The following is an 18,514-nucleotide window of genomic DNA, read 5'->3' on the forward strand; positions in this document are numbered from 1 at the left end:
ACTGTGTTATAAGTTATTTTAATTTTAATTCTATTTTAATATAGGTTTAATGTATGTATGTTTCGTATGCTACTGGATACTTGAATTTCCCTCAGGATAAATAAAGTATATATCTATCTATCTATCTATTCTAAAATGAACTATTGGTATATAAAGACAGGTGGCCTAAAGAGAACCGGTTTTAGATTAGCAGGATGTGGGCGAACCATTAGCCATTTCAAAACTTGTTATGGAAGAAACCAACAGTTGACATCATGACACATTACTTGTGCTAGTGCCGTGTTAGTAAAGATTATGGGTGTCAAGCAATTTTCATGGTAACAAAGTGACTAATTAAAAATAGTTTAGTGCTGTAGCAGTGGTCTGAGTTCAGTCTAAGTTCACTCAGTAGCACACGTGTTCTTCTCTTATCATTGTGTGTGTATGTCTGTGGTTTTTATGCTCAAGAAACATTTCACTAGCCATGTTTCCATCAACTCTTTTGCGCATTTTGAAGTATCGCATTAGAAAAGGTTGGTGGAAATGGCAAAATTTGAAAAATAAATCCTGAATTTTGCGAAATAGTCACTTGAGGTGGTTTTTGCCTTGGTTGAAAAACAGTTAATGCGCTAAATGGGAGATGGAAACACTTAATATAAGTTCTGCCGTAGCGAACAGGTAACTCACGTCTGATCTGTTTCCGCTGTTGGTGTCTTGTAGGATATTTCCATAACGTGCAGAGACATGGCTGGTAGCAACTTGCCTGCTTGAAACACATTCCTGGGGACCTCTCTCCGTTTTTCTAAGATCAATGGCCGTCAGGTCCATGCGACTGGTTTTGTTTCTGGTTTGGAACCCATTCGTCTTGTTCATTACAGCCATGTGTAACGTCAACTTCTGATGTACCGTAAAACTTTGAATAATAGCCTGGGCTTTTATTTGCTAAAATCACTAAATTGACCCTGCCTTTATTTGGGACAGGCGTCCATATGGGACAGGCCTTTAATTCTTTTTGCACAAAACTGAAACTACTATAAAACAGTTTATTTATTTCAAACAGAATAATACTTATATAAAAATGATCAAATAATATCAAATACACGTCATTTATTTGATCTAGCTCCGACAGACTGCTTATGTCTTTTATTTTGAAGGCAGCAACCTCACAAAAACAACAACATGGTGCAGGATGAGAGAAGTTAGCAGACAGAGAGCGATGGACTTCACATGACAGGATTCACAACTTGGATAAATTTTTCTGAAAAGCTGTTTTGATTCTTTTGATGGGTGGACCCCTTACAGACTAAAGGAATATATTAAATAATTAAGGAACAGACACATTCGGGCTTAACGAGCGCTTCAAAGTTAACGTGAGTCAGCACTTTTCCCCCTTTTCCTCTCTTGTAGCCATGCAGGTTACACCGGTAAATCTAGAAGAATTAGACTTTCGGTCTTGTTGTTTCTGTTAAATGAACTTGACAGTGGTATTGTGGAGAATCTAACCGATCTAACGATGTTCAGCATGTCCATATTGACATATTGATCATACGTTTAAACATTAATATTTGTATTAACGATCTGAGCAGCTTAGTAGCAACGAACCGCAGGGTTTAAGAGGTTTTATACATCCAAAGAACTTCTATAAAAACCAGACCAGGCAGGCGTTTATTTGTCAAAATGTGTTCCCACACCAGGCCAGTAAAGGAGGTAGGTGGCTATTTGGGACTCGGCTATTAATTGAGGTTTTACAGTAACTACGCTCACCGTAGGTTTATTCGCTCCAAACCAGCTGATGAAAACGCACATATTTCGCATTTACTTTTTTTTTTCTTTTTTGCAAAATTTCAAAAGTCTGCTTGAAATTTGTATGACAATTAGATGGAAACATGGCTACTGAGGGTTTTCTTTTCTGTTAAAAGCACTCTGACCCTTAACAACACAAGGGTAAAACCACCTTACCGCTCCATCGTCAGCATATCAGGGCGGAGGAGAGAAAGTTCTTTTCAGCTCTTTTCATTCAGTCACTGATGGATTTGTTGTAAACACTGTGTACGATTTTGATAAAAAGAAAAATCACAACTATTTATTAAAGGATAAGCAGGAAATGTTCTACTTTTACATTATTTTAATGCCCAAATAATTGCTTATTTTTAACATAACTTCAATCAAAGAGTGTGGCTGTTGGTGGCAGGGTCTGAGTCATCTAGTCATCCTGCCACAACTGCACTTTCCTCTGCGTTCTACCCACTGACTGTTTCTGTTGTGTGATTGAGTTTCTACAGAAGAGATACCTGCAGACAGCAGCAGCTTCTCCCAGAGTCCGCTATGGTCTATTTATACAGTGTCATTGCTGCTGGTTAGGAAGTGTTTGAGGTATTCTGTACATGCTGGAGATCCAGACACAACAGATCAACACAGACAGCAAACCAAATACAAAGCGTTACACTATCGCAGAGCATCCTACTGATCGGTCACGTCTTATCTAATATCTAATATGAGATAGATATATATATATCTATGTATAAACTAATGTTGGGAAGTTGGCGTGCTGCAGATTAGGGAGGAACTCTTCTGTTGAGACCATAATAGACAATGTGTTGGTTTAGTTTCTCTCTGCGACAGAAACCTAAATGAAGTGAACGTAGCGAGCTGTGAGCCCATGGCAGGGCTGGACACCGACCTGGCAGCAGGACTGAGGCAGGCTTTCGTCCCTGCTTTGAGGTCGATCCTCAGTCCACATTGGGGCCTGTTAGAAGCTGCTTTGCCGTCAGGCTCAGTGGTAATTCATTCCCCTATACAAAAAATAATTTCTCCAGTGATTACAGAGCTGCTTTACGCAGGGTGACGGTGAGGTGCACTGTGAAGGTAACATGAATGAAAATAGTTAGAACATCGAGCTTGATGTGGTAATAACTGAATCCTTATGGAAACCTGGTTAACGTTCTTGAACATATTCACTGGATGTCACTCATCCTGAAACAGATTATACGTGTGCACATTACAAACCAAGCGGGAAACGGTTGGTGAACACTGCTCCACAGCGTACCTCTTAGAACAACTCCTTCCACCTGACAGCTTTTATTTCTTCTGATGCAAACAGAGTACTTTTTACTCCACTAAATTTTGGACAGCAAGTTACTCAATAGTAATATTACTTTACTTCTTACTGGGTGATAAAATTGACTAATTACGTTACTACGTTATTACTTTCACTCGCACCCCCTCCCTCCCCCCAAACAAAAGGTTTCTCCAGACTTTTTAACTAATATCATATTCATATTCAACAGCAGCAAGGAGTGTTTTTTACAAAAAGACAAAAAGGGGTGGCTGTGGCTCCGGCTCTGGTTGCGTGTCGAAGTGTCCTTGGGCAAGATACTGAACCCCGAATTGCCCCTGGCGGCTATTCCGCCAGTGTATGAGTGAGTGTGAATGTTAGTTTCCGTTTGAGCACTTAGGCTCAGTGTATGAATGTGTGTGACTGGTGAATGCAGATGTAGTGTGTAAAAGCGCTTTGAGTGGTCGAAAAGACTAGAAAGGCGCTATACAAGTACGGAGCATTTACAAAACATGTAACGTCTCTTAACGCCACCGGTAAATCCCAACTTTTGCACATGTATTTATAAGAGCAGTCCAGTACTTAACGCCACTCTCTCCTGAAGAGTCCAAGCAGCAGCGACCAGAGTTTCTTTCTGTAAGTTTCACGTTGCTGTGCTGCTTCAGCAGATGCTTCAATAAATTAAATGTAGAATTGTTGAAAGCTTTTTGGTGCTCGCACAAACTTTAAAACGGACAACAAGGTTCTTGCTTCTTAGTATCACAATAATGGTGATACTAACAGCTGTGGAAAGAACGCCTCTCTCCCTCGATCTCTCTTGTCACGATTTTAGAACCAGTTGCTATAAATTAAACTACTGAGCGGTATACAAGTTAAAATTGAATTGGCTCCAAATACAATATAATTCAGTAGTGTTATATAGCTGACATTTTGCTAACCTGCATTATGAGTACTTTATCTATTGATTCAGTACACTTTGCTGATAATACATCTGTACTTTTACTAAAGTACAATTTGATTGCAAGGCTTTTACTTGTAACAGGACTATTTATAGTGCAGTACTGCTACTTTAACCAAATGAAAGGATCTGAATCCGTCCTCTGTAACCTCTTTAAATGCAACCAAGACTTTATGTCTTGGTTGCATTTATAGTGAGCACGTGTTAAACATGTGTGCTGTGTTTCCAGTACACTTCATAAGTGTCTTTGTCTCTCTCTGTCAAAGGCTTACTAAATAAGATGTATAAATATGCTGATGACACAACTGTGGCCTTCGAAAAGACACCGAGGAGAGAGAAAAGAGAAGAGAACGGGAGTCTGGCTTTAGTCACGGTTGCTTTATTCTCCTGCTTTTCAGAAGCACAGGTTAAAAGACATTTTTCTTTTCATGCCTCCCTCCCTCTCATCCCTCTTTCTCTCGCTCTCCCCCTCTCGTTCTCTGAAACAGGTCGTCTATTGTGGTGGCTGGCGAAAGGCTACTGTGGCAGGAGGAGGAGGGGGACAAAACACACTCCCAATAAAGAGATAGAATAAGAGAAAGGGAAGAAAGGATGTCTATGAAGGCCACTTTTTTTCTCTTCCTTCACAAAGCCCCCCCACCCCCACTCCCTTTCCAGCCCCTGCTCCTTCAGGCTCACTCAGACAAAAGAGGCCCGACTTTCACAATGTGCTCTCTGCTTCAGCCCGGCACACTTTATATCCTCACTGCATTCACTGCTGCTTGTGGAGAGCACTCACGTGTGTGTGTGTGTGTGTGTGTGTGTGTGTGTGTGTGTGTGTGTGTGTGTGTGTGCGCTTTATGGAGAACGTAATGGTGGTGGTGGGGGTCTATGTTTGCTGAGGGTCTTATAGACCAAGGGGCCAGGGCTCTGAGGTGTTACTATGGAAACACCTTTGAACAGTAGGGAGCACAACAGGTGATTCTGAAGAGGGCCAGTTCGTCTCAGCACTGAGATACCGCAGGAGGTCTGTGCTGTGTGTGTGTAGCCGCATATTCTACAAACAAGTTAGTGCCATAGGTCTTAACCAGCTCCAATAAGCTGCAGATCATGTCTGACGTTGCTGGCTGACCACCATAATGACACGCAGCCTGGCCTTCACACAGACCCGGCCCACAGCACCTACACATGAGTCTGGATAGTGTCTGCAAATAGAAAACACAGGAGGAACACTGATGGGAAAAGCTTTTGAAATCCACTCACTCTTTTGTCAATGCTTAGAAAACATGAGAGCAACTGAGTAACTAAAAAGAGAGTAACTGATTTAGGAATATCTAATCAAAATGTTATCTAAACAAAGGATTAAATAAAGGTGTGATGTGGAAGGGGTTGTTCATAGTGATGAGGCTGTCCGGCTGTTCTGCTTCACGCTCAGCACTCTTACAGAGTCAGAGACAAAGCTGTTAAAAGGTGCTGAGACAGACTGAGCGTGTCTGTGCTCTATGCTAAAACATCAATCACTTTTTTACACAACAGAAGAAAGACAGGTCGTGATGTCAACTTTATTTCCTGCTGTCTTTACTTTAGCTGGTTTTCTTTCAAAGGATCTGGCTGGTGATATTCTCTATTTTCCTTCTTCTGACAAGAAACAAACCAAAAGTGAATGCATCTCCTAACGAGTCATGAGTGTCTCACAGCCTGAATCCTCTTTTTCCTTCTCGTCTTCCCATAGAGCTCCACTGTTGTCCAGAAATTATTAAACACATCAGAGAGCCTCACTGCATCACTGGGTGACATGCTTCTTCATCACCATGAACACACACACTGTAGTTTATTCTACACCGTCCTGCTGCCCCAAATAGTCACATGCGGAGTCATCCGCCACTGAAAATAGTCCCAAACAAATACACGATTACCTCCTTTTTTTCTTTTTGTAGAAACTACAGCGAGCAGCTGAAATTACATAGTTTTTTTTAAACTATATATTCGTGAGGTGTCAAAGATTTGCATCTTCAGTGGGCTCAGAGCTGAGACGGATGAGCTAGGTCTGTTATTTGCTCGGCTCAGCGGTACGTTTAAAAGCACTGGCTGTTCAGTGTTCAACAACAGGAGTCAGTGGAAAGATGATCGTCTCTGTGTCTGATGAAGGGTTCGACAATATAAAGCGCATTACGTGATGCTGACAGCGGCTGTCAAACAGGAGGTTTGAAGATGAGTTAAATAATATACTGATAGTAAAGATGTACTAACTACCCTTTCTTGCTGAACACTACTAAAAACAGAATAGTGTTTAATACTTTGGGGAGAAAGTTCACCGTTCTGTGCACAGTCTGTAGGGGTCTTTTCTGTCCGTGGTGACGGGCTTATAAAGTAGCAAAATGCCACATAGTGAAATTTATCTCGGTGGTTTCTCCTTCAATTGTGTTCAACTTCAGTTAATGATAAAACCAAGATACATGAAAAAGAATTAAAACATGGAAACAAATCCTTATCTGAGTGCAGGGGAAGCACAGCGAGCTGCCTGACAGCAGCAAGCGGAGGAAGTATAACAACAGACGTTTAGGCAGTATAACCGACACACAGTCATACAGTCACACAATATATATATATATATATATATATATATATATATATATATATATATATGCGCAATACATCACGCAATTTCTTTCTTTGCAGGTTTGATCGTGCGTCATTCAAAGTAAGGAGCTGAGAATGGCAGGGGGTACATGGTGGGGACAGAGATATCTCTCTGACTCACTGCACAGGACGTGGAAGCGCAGAGCGCATGACTTTCAAGACGTTATCATGTTCTGATGCGGTTAGTGGGAGATAAAAAAACCCTCTGAGGTCTGTCGGGAATTTGTTTTACTTTACTGAAGAATGACATTTAATGACATTCACAATAGATTTTAAAGCGGTATCACTGCAGAAGACATAGTTAAGACACCTGTTTTCTACTTATTGGGTACTAAATTATAGCTCAAAGAAGTGTTGGAGCACACCTGTTATACATGTTGCACATACACTCCAAATGTTATGAGTCAAACAAGCAACCAACTTATACAAAGCAGGCACATAATGGTGTACTGTCGCTTTAGTTTTCACAGATTTTTGAAAGGAAATGCAAATCATGCCAGTGGACTGCTGTGGAGCAAACAAACGGTCTCTGCTTATTTGCAAATGACCACACACACATGCACACACAACGCACACACACAACAAACAGGCATAGAGTGGGAGTCTTGTGTTTAAAAAAAAATCTACTTAAGGTTTCAGAGGACAACAGAGCGGCGTTGTTCGCACTCAGGGAAAAGTCATGTAAATGAACCAGGAAACTGCCATGTTTTTATTTGAGCGTGCAACGCTCACGTATCAATAGAGTGTTTGTGAATTCTCATGATCGGCGCAGAAATAAACAAATCGGCTGGAAAAAGCATGAAACAAGCCAAACATTCCTTTATCTTCAGTCACGGCTAACAAAACAACGTGTGTTTGTGCGCTCTCCTCTGATGTCGATGCAAATGTGTTGGTTAACACTGGAAAAGTAGCAAAAAGTGCCGAAACATATCAAAAGGCAAGCACGGCCTCCAGGCCTTTTGTCATTGTGGTAGCAACATGTTTGATCAACGTATGTATAAATCTTATTTACTTCGTAATCTCGTCTTTATTAGGTTCTTTTCTCTAAATGAAGAGGCAGATTTTAGTAAATTAAGTGTAAATTATAAAGCATGTAAACCTGCTCATTCATGCCTCATACACTAAACAATCCGTTAGGTGACGAGCATAATGGGAACAGAGAGACAAAAGAAAGCTGTAGTTATGGTACTTTGACAAACATCAGAACTGTAAAAAAAACACATACTTCCCAACAAAAGCTTCCTCTCGCTCTGTGCTTAATGAAACACAACTTAGTCCTGCAGGAGCTTGTATTTTTGACATTGCGTGCTGAATGAACACACATGCATTTCACACACACACACACACACACACACACACACACACACAGTTCTGTAGACATTAGAAAAGTATTCAAAAGTGGCATGAGAAATGCAGGGCAGCGTTCAAGGAAGCTTCCGTTCTTTCTTCTTCAAATCTGATTTACAGCTGTTGACGGCTGGAGGTTTGCTACTAAGATCTTAATAGTCTTCTACGTAGCAGAAGGGAGTATAACTATAACCTATTATAACCTTGCGAGCAGAGAGGAAAACGAGGCTCACTCATGTTACTGAGGTTTGTTAAGAGTTTGTAAAGTAGGAATCTTACCTTGAAGGTGTGTGTAGATGCTTACAGGGTTGTATGTGTGTGGCTGCTGTCTCCAGGAGTCTCTGAGTGGCCCGTCACCACAGTAAGACTTTATCACCCGCCTAGCGTGAGCCACTGTGTGTGTGTGTGTGTGTGTGTGTGTGTGTGTGTGTGTGTGTGTTTGTGTGCAGGAGACTGTGTGTGTATGTGTGTGTTTCCTATGAAGCTCCTACAGTCACACAGTCTTTTGGCAACAAGTGGAAAGTGTTAAAAAGTGATGAGGAGACATTAAGATCCACGTTTCCTTTACAAAGAGACACCCGCTAAGTGGTCTCCTGACATGTTTAACATCCCTGCTTGTAATTACGGCTCTTCCTCGCCCTGTTTGCATCAGCGATTGCGTCTTGACAAGGATGAACAAAAATTTCTCCTGAAAAGAAGCCTTTTCTCAGCATTTACACTAAACGAACTGGAGTTTGTCTTTGTGATACCGATGTTCATGTTCGTGGTCATAAGGGATCCACATGAGCAGGCTGTTACTTAATGCAAAAGAGGACACTGTGAGGCAGACAGACGTGGTATCATAGTATCATATCCTCTTATCAAGGATGTAGTGAAGAATTAACCTGAATAATCTCAAACATATTTAGCACCTGGAGCCTGAACAGCAAACATGAATTTATATGAACTCATAATTGACACTGATGTCACCTCCTCCACAGCATCCCAAAGCACAGCTTTAACATAAAGCTGCAACAGATGAAGCGTTTTGTCAGCAAACTATCAGAGGATAGAGACAAACGTCTGTCAGTTTCCAGAACTGAAGGTAAACACAACATCTTTGCATTCTGTTGGCCAGAGAAAGCAATTCAACATAACATGATGCTCGAAGTTTGAGAAATGACTCAAACTGGTGAGTAACTTGTAAAGTAACTGTTGACTGATAATAGTTGCAGATGAAAATTGGATTTATCAGCTGATCGCAGTGCAATAATAAATACTGCTGGTCCTAAGACAAAGACATTTTTCTATTAGTTTTTAAATGTGCAGAGACGACTTTTGGTCAGTTCTAGTGCATTTCAAAGGATCTATGAAATCCTCTCTTCAGTGTGCTGCCAATGAATCCCGCATCCTAATGATGATATTTGTGCTCTCTTGTGGCCTGTGTACGTGTCTGTGTTGTATTTATTGTTGTAATCATATTCATCTGCTTTCCTCTTAGACAGGTCTGTCTTAAAAAGGAGATTCAAGTGAAACATCTTTAAATGAAAGAAAAATAAGAATGATTGTAGCACTCAGTCAGGACTGAGCAAGTCGACTCAAAGATTTATCACAATATTAAACATTTTTCAATAGCAATTTTCTGTATATCACAATGTAAAATTACTAAACTACTAAAATATTTAGGGATGCAACTAACAATTATTTTCATTATCATTATCATTTCAAAACAGTGCAACCTGTTGAAATGTTGGCGTCTTGTTTTGTCCGACCCAAGCGCAGGAACAGAAAGCAGCAGCTCCTCACAGCGGAGCAGACGGATGCTTGTGATTTTGCTTTAAATAATTACTCCAGCGATGAATGCATTTACCACTTAATGAGCAGACGTGCAGAATGATAAGACGATATGATCATATTATTGCAATATGATTCAGTTAATATACAATGATTTTGAATTATTGCCCAGCTCTATATGTTTTTGGTAGCCTATTAAAGAATAAATACCTGATAGAAACGATGGAAAGCACTGATGCAGTCTGACGCTGCTGTCAGTCAGTCATCCAGCTGAGTGTTTTAACCTTCACAGGAGACCATGCAGCCAGAGGATTTATTTAAAGGGATCACAAGACTTCCCTGAACCCAGCATTGTCCTGTGTGATTGGCTTGGCCTAACATTGAGGAGTACACACATATGCACACACACACACACACACACACACACCATTCTTCTCTCGTGCCATTTCTCTGTGGACTGTGGAGGAGGTCAGGAGGAGAGAAGGGAAAAAGCTTTGTCTGCTCTGCTGCCCTTATGGAGATGTCCGACATATAGGACATGGTGCTCTAACACACACACACACACACACACACAGATAAACACAGTGTAAAAAATGTCTAAATCAAGTGATGTATTTCATGACTAGGTGTCCTAATGTCAAAAAATAATGAATGAGGTTGAATCCATTATTTTCTACATTGGAGCACTGTCGAGTGCATTATAGCCATAATAACATGGCTGCTTAGGAGAAAGAGGAACCTATCACAGGGCTGCACCTAATGATTACATTTTAATCAATTAAGAATTAAGGATTATTTTTTCAATTAGTCAATTAACCTAACGACAAATTATTTAATTTTTTATTATAATCATTAATATTTCAATAATTTAGTCAATTAAAAAGAGACACATACAGCACATTTGAATAATGATAAGTTGCGTATTTTAAAATGAGTCTGTTTTCCATTGCTGTGTCATGATGTTAATAATAACAGACCCTATTTGTCAGATGCCTGAAAAATAGATTCATTTAATCGCTATATGTGAACTATATGGTTCTGACATTATTTCATCACCCTTAAAACATAAACAGACTTGATATGAATCCTCTACATTTAATTTTTAATGGTGACATCTCTGTAAAAAGTGATTTTGGTTCAGCTCTTATTACCATAACTTTCTGATTTTTTGAACACCTAGCGATCTGAAAGCTTGTTTAACAACACGTCCTGCAGGTAGGTAATTCCAGAATCATCAAAGACTCTGATAACCATGCGGATGTTTTATATTTTAATATTGGATACTAAGCTCAAACTGTGGCCAAGTTTGTAAAGTAGTATGAAGCATTAATGTTGTCATGTTTACCTGGAGTTCAACATAACTTCATTATGATTTAAAACTGTAGCTAAAGGGACATTATGTAGTTATCAGCGGCCACTAGCGGTGCAGTTTTAAGATTGCAACCAGGTGTGTGAACATTTAAAAGTAGGCTTACATTTAAAAGTAGGCTTAAGACTTTCCTCTTTGATAAAGCTTATAGTTAGGGCTGGCTCAGGTGAGTCCTGAACCATCCCTTAGTTATGCTGCTATAGGCCTAGACTGCTGGGGGATTTCCCATGATGCACTGAGCTCCTCTCTCCTCTTCTTTCTCTCCCTCTGTATGCAACCTCATCCCATTATTGCATGTTACTAACTCAACTTCTTCCGTTTCCAGTAGTCTTGTGCTTTCTCGGCCCGTCTCCTCTCTCCTCCTATCACTTCCTGCAGGTGTTTCTGGCTCTGGAGCTGTGGAGTCTGGATCTGTGGTTGCGAGTCACCTGCTGACACCGTGTTCCTGCTCGACACCCTCTGTTCCAATTATTGTTACTAGTCCTATTATGATTATTATCAGTAACACTACTGTTAATATCTGTACCATTTTTCATTCAAGCTATAGCAACATTACTTTTACTGTCTGTACCTCTGTGTGTATATTGTGTAGGCTGCATCCCTCCCCTCTCTCTCTTCTTCCATCCCCCTCCATCTTTCTCTCTGTTCCTCTCTTGCCTTCTCTCTCTCTCTCTCTCTCTCTCACCCCAAGGTCGAGGCAGATGGCCGCCCACCCTGAGCCATGGTTCTGCTCGAGGTTTCTGCCTCTTAAAAGGAAGTTTTTCCTTGCCTCTGTCGCCTAGTGCTGCTCTTGGTGGGAACTGTTGGATTTCTGTAAATATCATCACAGAGTACGGTCTAGACCTCTCTTTTATGAAAGCGCTCAGAGATAACTGTTGTTGTGATTTGGCGCTATATAAATAAAATTGAATTGAATTGAATTGTGTAGATAACCACTGTTACACCCCTAGTTAAAAGTAGGCTTAAGCCTTTCCTCTTTGATAAAGTTTACAGTTAGGGCTGGGTCAGGTGACTCTAGTTGCTCCAAAGGCGTGCGACCTCTGACATATATAGCAACTGTAAGTCTCTTTGGATAAAAGCGTCAGCTAAATGAAGAACTATCTGTGAATCTGTCACCGGAGGCTCAGCAATGTGAGCACAGCTACATGTGTTGGATGATGACAAAACGGTTAATGAGCTGGACTGAATATTATAAATTTGATTGTTGCCACACAGTTAGACCGCAGTCAGTAACTTTACTGTAGTGTTGATGGCTCTTCATCTGTGTTGTTGTGACCGTTTTGTTGCAGTGTTTTATGTTATGTGGGTCACGTTTGTTACAGAGACTGAGAGGTGGAGAAGCTGTGTACTTGAGTATAGGTAAAACCACAATAAATCTAAATTGAACGATACGAAGCAAAAAGCGGCAGGTCTGAGCTAATGTAGTGTTAGCGGACTGCCCTGCCTGCATCACTGTAGGAGTAGGCAAATCGCTCCACATTCACCTGGGAAGACAAAGCTCCAAGACAGAGAGGGGCTGGAGTGAAGGGTGAGATGCCAAACACTCCTAGAGATTAGTCTGAGTGTGTGTGTTTGTCAGGTATATACACTACAGGGGTGCTGATAGACATGCTTTACATGTGCACTGCTCTGTCCTGATCTCCATTGTGAGATCATGGTGCATGATGGGAGCATGTTCATGCAGGATGGAGAGATGCAGCATTAAAGTCCCTCTAACAGCCCACGAAAGAAAAAAGAAAAAAGAAAGAAAGAAAGACAGAAAGAAAGAAAGTGTGGTCGCAGCAGTGGGGGGTGTGAAGATGGGAGTGAGTGGGGACAGAGTGATAGAGAAAGGTCAGGGATTCCCCGCTGACACGGTCCGGCCCCGCTGAGGCACAGCACCCACAAGCTCTACATACTTTGTACTGAGACTGACACGGCACCTCTGAACGGGTCTCAGACCTGCCGTCTTTCCGTCCACATTGAGGGCATCTCAAACTGTTTCTCACCAAGACAACCTCACTACTGATCCACTTCAGACAACAGAGCCTTCTTTCTGAGCCCAGGCACCACTGACCTGCTCTGCTCCCATGTTTCAAATCCTACAGCGTGTCACTGTTCCACATTTCTAACCTGACCACAGCTGACAAGATGTTTTTCAGGTTTTCAGGTGTTATTTTGTAAATGTGACCAGTAGAACACCTTCGCACTCTGAAACTTGATACAGTTGTAATTGTTCTGGTGAAACTTTAGCAAATTAGAAGGGTGTGGAAGCCTTTGGTAGGATGTTGACGCCTGTACCTATTTTCAGTGAACCTGCTGATATCCACTCATTTGCATCTGCCAACAGATCATCATCCTCATCATCTTCACCATCATCATAACCATCCCCCCCCACACTGGATAATTAAGTGTGAGAGCTGGCAGCAGTGCAGCATGTCAGGCTCTTATTTCTGGCACATTCAGGGAAATAAAGCTGTCACACAGTGAAAGAGCAGATGGAGGTGATGGAGAAGAGAACTTAGGTCAAGTCAGAATAAACTGGGTGATGTGCTTGAATTGTGATGGAGGAAAACAAAAATGGAAGTTTTTAGAAGTTGGACATTCATGAATCCCTTTTAAGCAGATAGTTTGATCCCATTGGCCAACCCCACGGACCCCCCATGGTGGCGACACAAACCCTGAAGTGAGTGATAATCTGGGCAGAAGTTCAAAGCTTAGTTTTTACATGAACCGTGTTGACAACAATATATGATTGAGCCTTCACTTACTGGTCCCGGTGCGCCCTGAGCTCTCCACGAGAGACAAACTTCCGTCTTCCTCCTCTTCCACTCCCGCTGTAATTCCTCACCGCATTCAAAGCACGGCGGTTCGGGACAGAGTCTACTCGGTCGGAGCGCAGACTTCTCTGCTCCGGTCCCTCAGAGTGGAGGGATCCGCTGGGTAGTGGTGGGAGTCAATGTTGGAAAGATGACGGCGGGGAGTAAGACAGAGACGCAATACTGCTGCGGTGCGTAAATGTTTGGAGACGGAGAGCGCAGCGCTGATCTCTCTCTCTCTCTCCCGGTGACTTTCAGTCTGCGGCTCAGGGTTTCCAACACTCGCCGTCCGCAGCTCTGCGCCCTGCCGCTCACGTCCCACTTAAAGGGAGAGGGGCTGATTTCCAATTGCTGGCGGTGGGGAGAGCAAGAGAGAGAGAGAGAAAGAAAAGCATTTACACATAAACCAATCGGACTATTGATCACTATTGATGGACAGCCTCTTCTCCTCTATGAGATCCATATTCAATATCAATTTACAGTCATGTTTAGCTCAGTTCAGTCGACATGGATCATGTTATACACGTTTATATGTAATGAATATTTCTTTTTCAATTGATCCATTAGTTGATTAGTTTATAAAAATGTCTGAAAATATTGAAACATGCTATAATCACAGTTTCCCCTGCCCAAGGCCACGTTCTCAAATTTCTTAGGGACTGTACATAAAGTTTTGTAATTTTTATTTTGAGAGTAGTCCGAGCAGTCTTTCTTTCATGTATTTACATCAGTGGAGGACTAGCCATCGGGATGTTCTGGAAGACTCCTGAAGGGCTGGTCTGTTCCAGGCGGAACTGGCTGGTGGTCAAGGAGTTTTTATTTTTTTATTTCTGATGTCTCAGGCTACTTTATTATCCGCCACCTGGTCAGCTGCAGTGGTGAGCGGTCTGTCTGTCAGACTGGGCCAAACTAATACTTTCAATATTAGGGGGGATATGAGGGTCCTTCCCAACTTGGACCGATCTCCATTTTTGCTGAAATCTGATTGGCTCAATGACACTGATCAAAGGAGTTTACTTTCCATCTGGTTTGTGCGACAAGTGCAACAGATATTGCAAATATGACCAAAAGAGAGAAAGAGGAAAAGAAATCAGTGGTGCCAAAAAAATAAGAATAAAGAAGAATAAAATGTTGGCACAGGAGGCAGCTAAATGCGCCAAATTACCAAACCTTTCTGTAGTGGAAAGGTTGCTGTGGCAGGCACAAGAGACAGGTGCACAATTAGTAATTTATTTAGGCTATATTCACTGAAATGATTTATATAAAGGCATTACATTTATTCATTTAGCTGACGCTTTTATCCAAAGCGACTTACAATTGCTATATATGTCAGAGGTTTGTAAACTGTTTTACTCACCCCGTGAGTTTGCTTAATTCACTCAATGTTTACATTCCACCGCAGGCCAATGTACAGAGCATGCTGGCTGACCGGATACTGTGTGTGGAGCAGACAAACCCGGACTCCCTTGTTATTGTTCTCAGTGACTTTAACAAAGGAAACCTCAGCCAAGAACTCCCCAAATACAGACAGTTTATAAAGTGTCCAACCAGAGAAGGGAACACTTTGGATCACTGCTACACCACATTTAGCAATGCCAATCACACCGTCCCTCGAGCTCCACTGGGACACTCTGATCACGTCATGGTCCACCTGATTCCTGCATACAGACAGAAACTAAAACTCTGTAAACCTGTAGTGAGGACATCAAATAAGTGGATCAGTGGTAGAGGACCTTCAGGCATGTTTGGACTGCACTGACTGAGTATACAGAGGCTGCGACGTCCTACATCAGCTTCTGTGAGGACAGCTGCATACCAACATGGACCAGGGTGAGTTATAACAATGACAAATCCTGGTTCACAGCTAAACTCAGACAGCTAAGGTTGGAAAAGGAAAAGGTGTTTTGGAGTGGAGACCGGGCCAGGTTTAAATACGCAGAGAGACTACATCACCAGTTCTCCTAAAATGACTGCTTCTGTCTGGAGAGGCTTCAGACACCAGCTACAAACCTAAATCCCCCCACTCCATGAACGACTCACGCCTTGCCAACAAGTCGAACCAGTTCTACTGTCACTTTGAAAGACATTGGGACAGACCTGACACCATCCTCCGTCACACCACTGACCAGCCACAGTTCACCATCTCATCCCCCTCTCTTACCATCCTTGAGAGGGATGTCAACAGACTGTTCAAGAGGCAGAAACCTCGCAAAGCAGCTGGGCCGGACTCTGTCTCCCCATCCACCCTGAAGGACTGCGCCAATCAGCCATCTCCGGTGTTCACGGACATTTTTAACACCTCACTGGAGACATGCCAGCCTGCTTCAAAGCCTCCACCATCATCCCTGTCCCTAAAAAACACCAAGGATTGCAGGACTAAACGACTACAGACCAGTCGCCCTGAACTCTGTGGTTATGACTTTGAACGCCTTGTGTTGTCCCACCTTAAATCAATCACTGACCCACTCCTGGACAACAGGTCTGTAGATGATGTAGTAAACATGGCCCTTCACTACATCCTCCAGCACATGGACTCCCCAGGAACCTACTCCAGGATCCTGTTTGTGGATTTCAGCTCTGCTTTCAACACCATCATCCTGGACTAGTTGAGCGTGCCTGATTCCACCTGCAGGTGGATCACAGACTTCCTGACAGACAGGAAGCAGCATGTGAAAATGGGAAAACATGTCTCTGACTCCAGGACAATCAGCACCGGTTCTCCTAAGGTCTGCGTTCTTTCCCCTCTGCTCTTCTCCCTGTACACCAACAGCTGCACCAGTCTGGAGCCCCACCCTCCCCCATCATCCTGCGTGACTCCCCCATCACCACTGTGGACTCCTTCCGCTTCCTGGGCACCATCATCTCCCAGGACCTCAAGTGGGAGCTGAACATCACCTCCCTCACCAAGACGGCCCAGCAGAGGATGTACTTCCTGTGGCAGCTGAAGAAGTTCAGCCTGCCAAAGACAATGGTGCACTTCTTCTGTTGGGCTTCTGTAAATAGCATCATAGAGTACGGTCTAGACCTGCTCTTTTATGAAAAGCGCTGTGAGATAACTGTTGTTGTGATTTGGCGCTATATAAATAAAATTGAATTGAATTGAAATGAATTCTACGCCGCCCGCCATCATTGAGTCCATCCTCACCTCCTCCATCACCATGTGGTACGCTGCTGCCACTGCCAGGGACAAGGGCAGACTGCAGCGTGTCATTCGCTCTGAAGGTGATTGGCTTCAATCTTCCATCACTTCTGGACCTGTATGCCTCCAGGACTCTGAAGCAAGCAGGGAAGATGTACAAAGTAGTACAATGTAAAGTAGTGAGTGTCTAGCTTGTCACAGTGTAAATTTGCTGTCCCCTCAAAATAACACATCACACTGCCGTCTAAACCGCAGTCAATAAAAGTGAGTACACCCCTAAGTGAAAATGTCCAAATTGGGCCCACAGTGTCAATATTTTGTGTGGCCACCATTATTTTCCAGCACTGCCTTAACCCTTTTGGGCATGGAGTTCACCAGAGCTTCACAGGTTGCCACTGGAGTCCTCTTCCACTCTTCCATGAAGACATCACGGAGCTGGTGAATGTTAGAGACCTTGTGCTCCTCCATCTTCCGTTTGAGTATGCCCCACAGATGCTCATCTGTGGGGTCTAGGTGATGCTATTGAGCATCTGTGGGGTCTAGAGACATGCTTGGCCAGTCCATCACATTTAGCCTCAGCTTCTTTAGCAAGGCAGTGGTCATCTTGGAGATGTGTTTGGGGACTTTATCATGTTGGAATACTGCCCTGCGGCCCAGTCTCTGAAGAGAGGGGTCATGCTCTGCTTCAGTATGTCACAGGACATGTTGGCATTCATGGTTCCCTCAATGAACTGTAGCTCCACTGGTCTTGGCCACCACGCTGCAGCTCAGTGTCAGGGTCTTGGCAATGTTCTTATAGCCTAAGCCATCTTTATGTAGAGCAAACATTCTTTTTTTCAGATCCTCAGAGAGTTCTTTGCCACAAGGTGCCATGTTGAACTTCCAGTGACCAGTATGAGAGTGATAACACCAAATTTAACACACCTGCTCCCCATTCACACCTGAAACCTTGTAACACTAATGAGTCACATGACACCGGGGAGGGAAAATGGCTAATTGGGCCAATTTCACTTAGGGGTGTACTCACTTTTGTTGCCAGCGGATTAGATATAAATGGCTGTGTGATGTGTTATTTTGAGGGGACAGTAAATTATAAGTATATATATATACATATCTCAGTGGTTAATGCCACTGACTATGGTACAGGTGATCGTGGTATCGATTCCTGGTCAGGGCCGGGGTATCCAGGTGGACCCTTAGTCAAGGTCCTTAATGCTACCAGCCTAGCTCAGGCATGAGTGAAACCGCAAATACAAGAGCCATACCGCTTCAGACGTCGCCCGGGTCAACAAGGGTCAGGTGCTAGGGAACCAGGGAAACCTGATGACAAATGGGCTACTGGAACAAGACATTCATAGACTAGAGCAGAAAATATGGATCTGATGCAATGCTACTATACAAGCAATCCCGATGAGAGAGGTTATATGCAGAGACTGTGGAATATATGGATGCTTCGAAACCCATCATCAACACTGAT

General features: G+C 42.7%; 1 protein-coding gene across 2 annotated transcripts in view; it reads right to left on the reverse strand.

Moving 5' to 3' along the window:
• The window catches only part of LOC119886527 (transcription factor SOX-13-like), a 48,134-nt gene extending 33,930 nt beyond the window's left edge, over window positions 1-14,204 (reverse strand). The window contains exon 1 of one of the 2 annotated variants that reach the window (XM_038697329.1): window positions 13,851-14,204. The gene's annotated coding sequence lies outside the window, so the exon portion shown is untranslated. Of the gene's footprint in view, window positions 1-8,237; window positions 8,309-13,850 lie in introns of those variants that run through there. The other variant, XM_038697330.1, reaches the window with a different exon arrangement.
• Between the last annotated feature and the right edge of the window lie 4,310 nt (window positions 14,205-18,514).

The sequence above is a fragment of the Micropterus salmoides genome, unplaced genomic scaffold (genome assembly GCF_014851395.1).
Source record: "Micropterus salmoides isolate LMB-PRFRI ecotype aquatic unplaced genomic scaffold, ASM1485139v1 Ms_hic_scaffold_4, whole genome shotgun sequence".
NCBI lineage: Eukaryota > Metazoa > Chordata > Actinopteri > Centrarchiformes > Centrarchidae > Micropterus > Micropterus salmoides.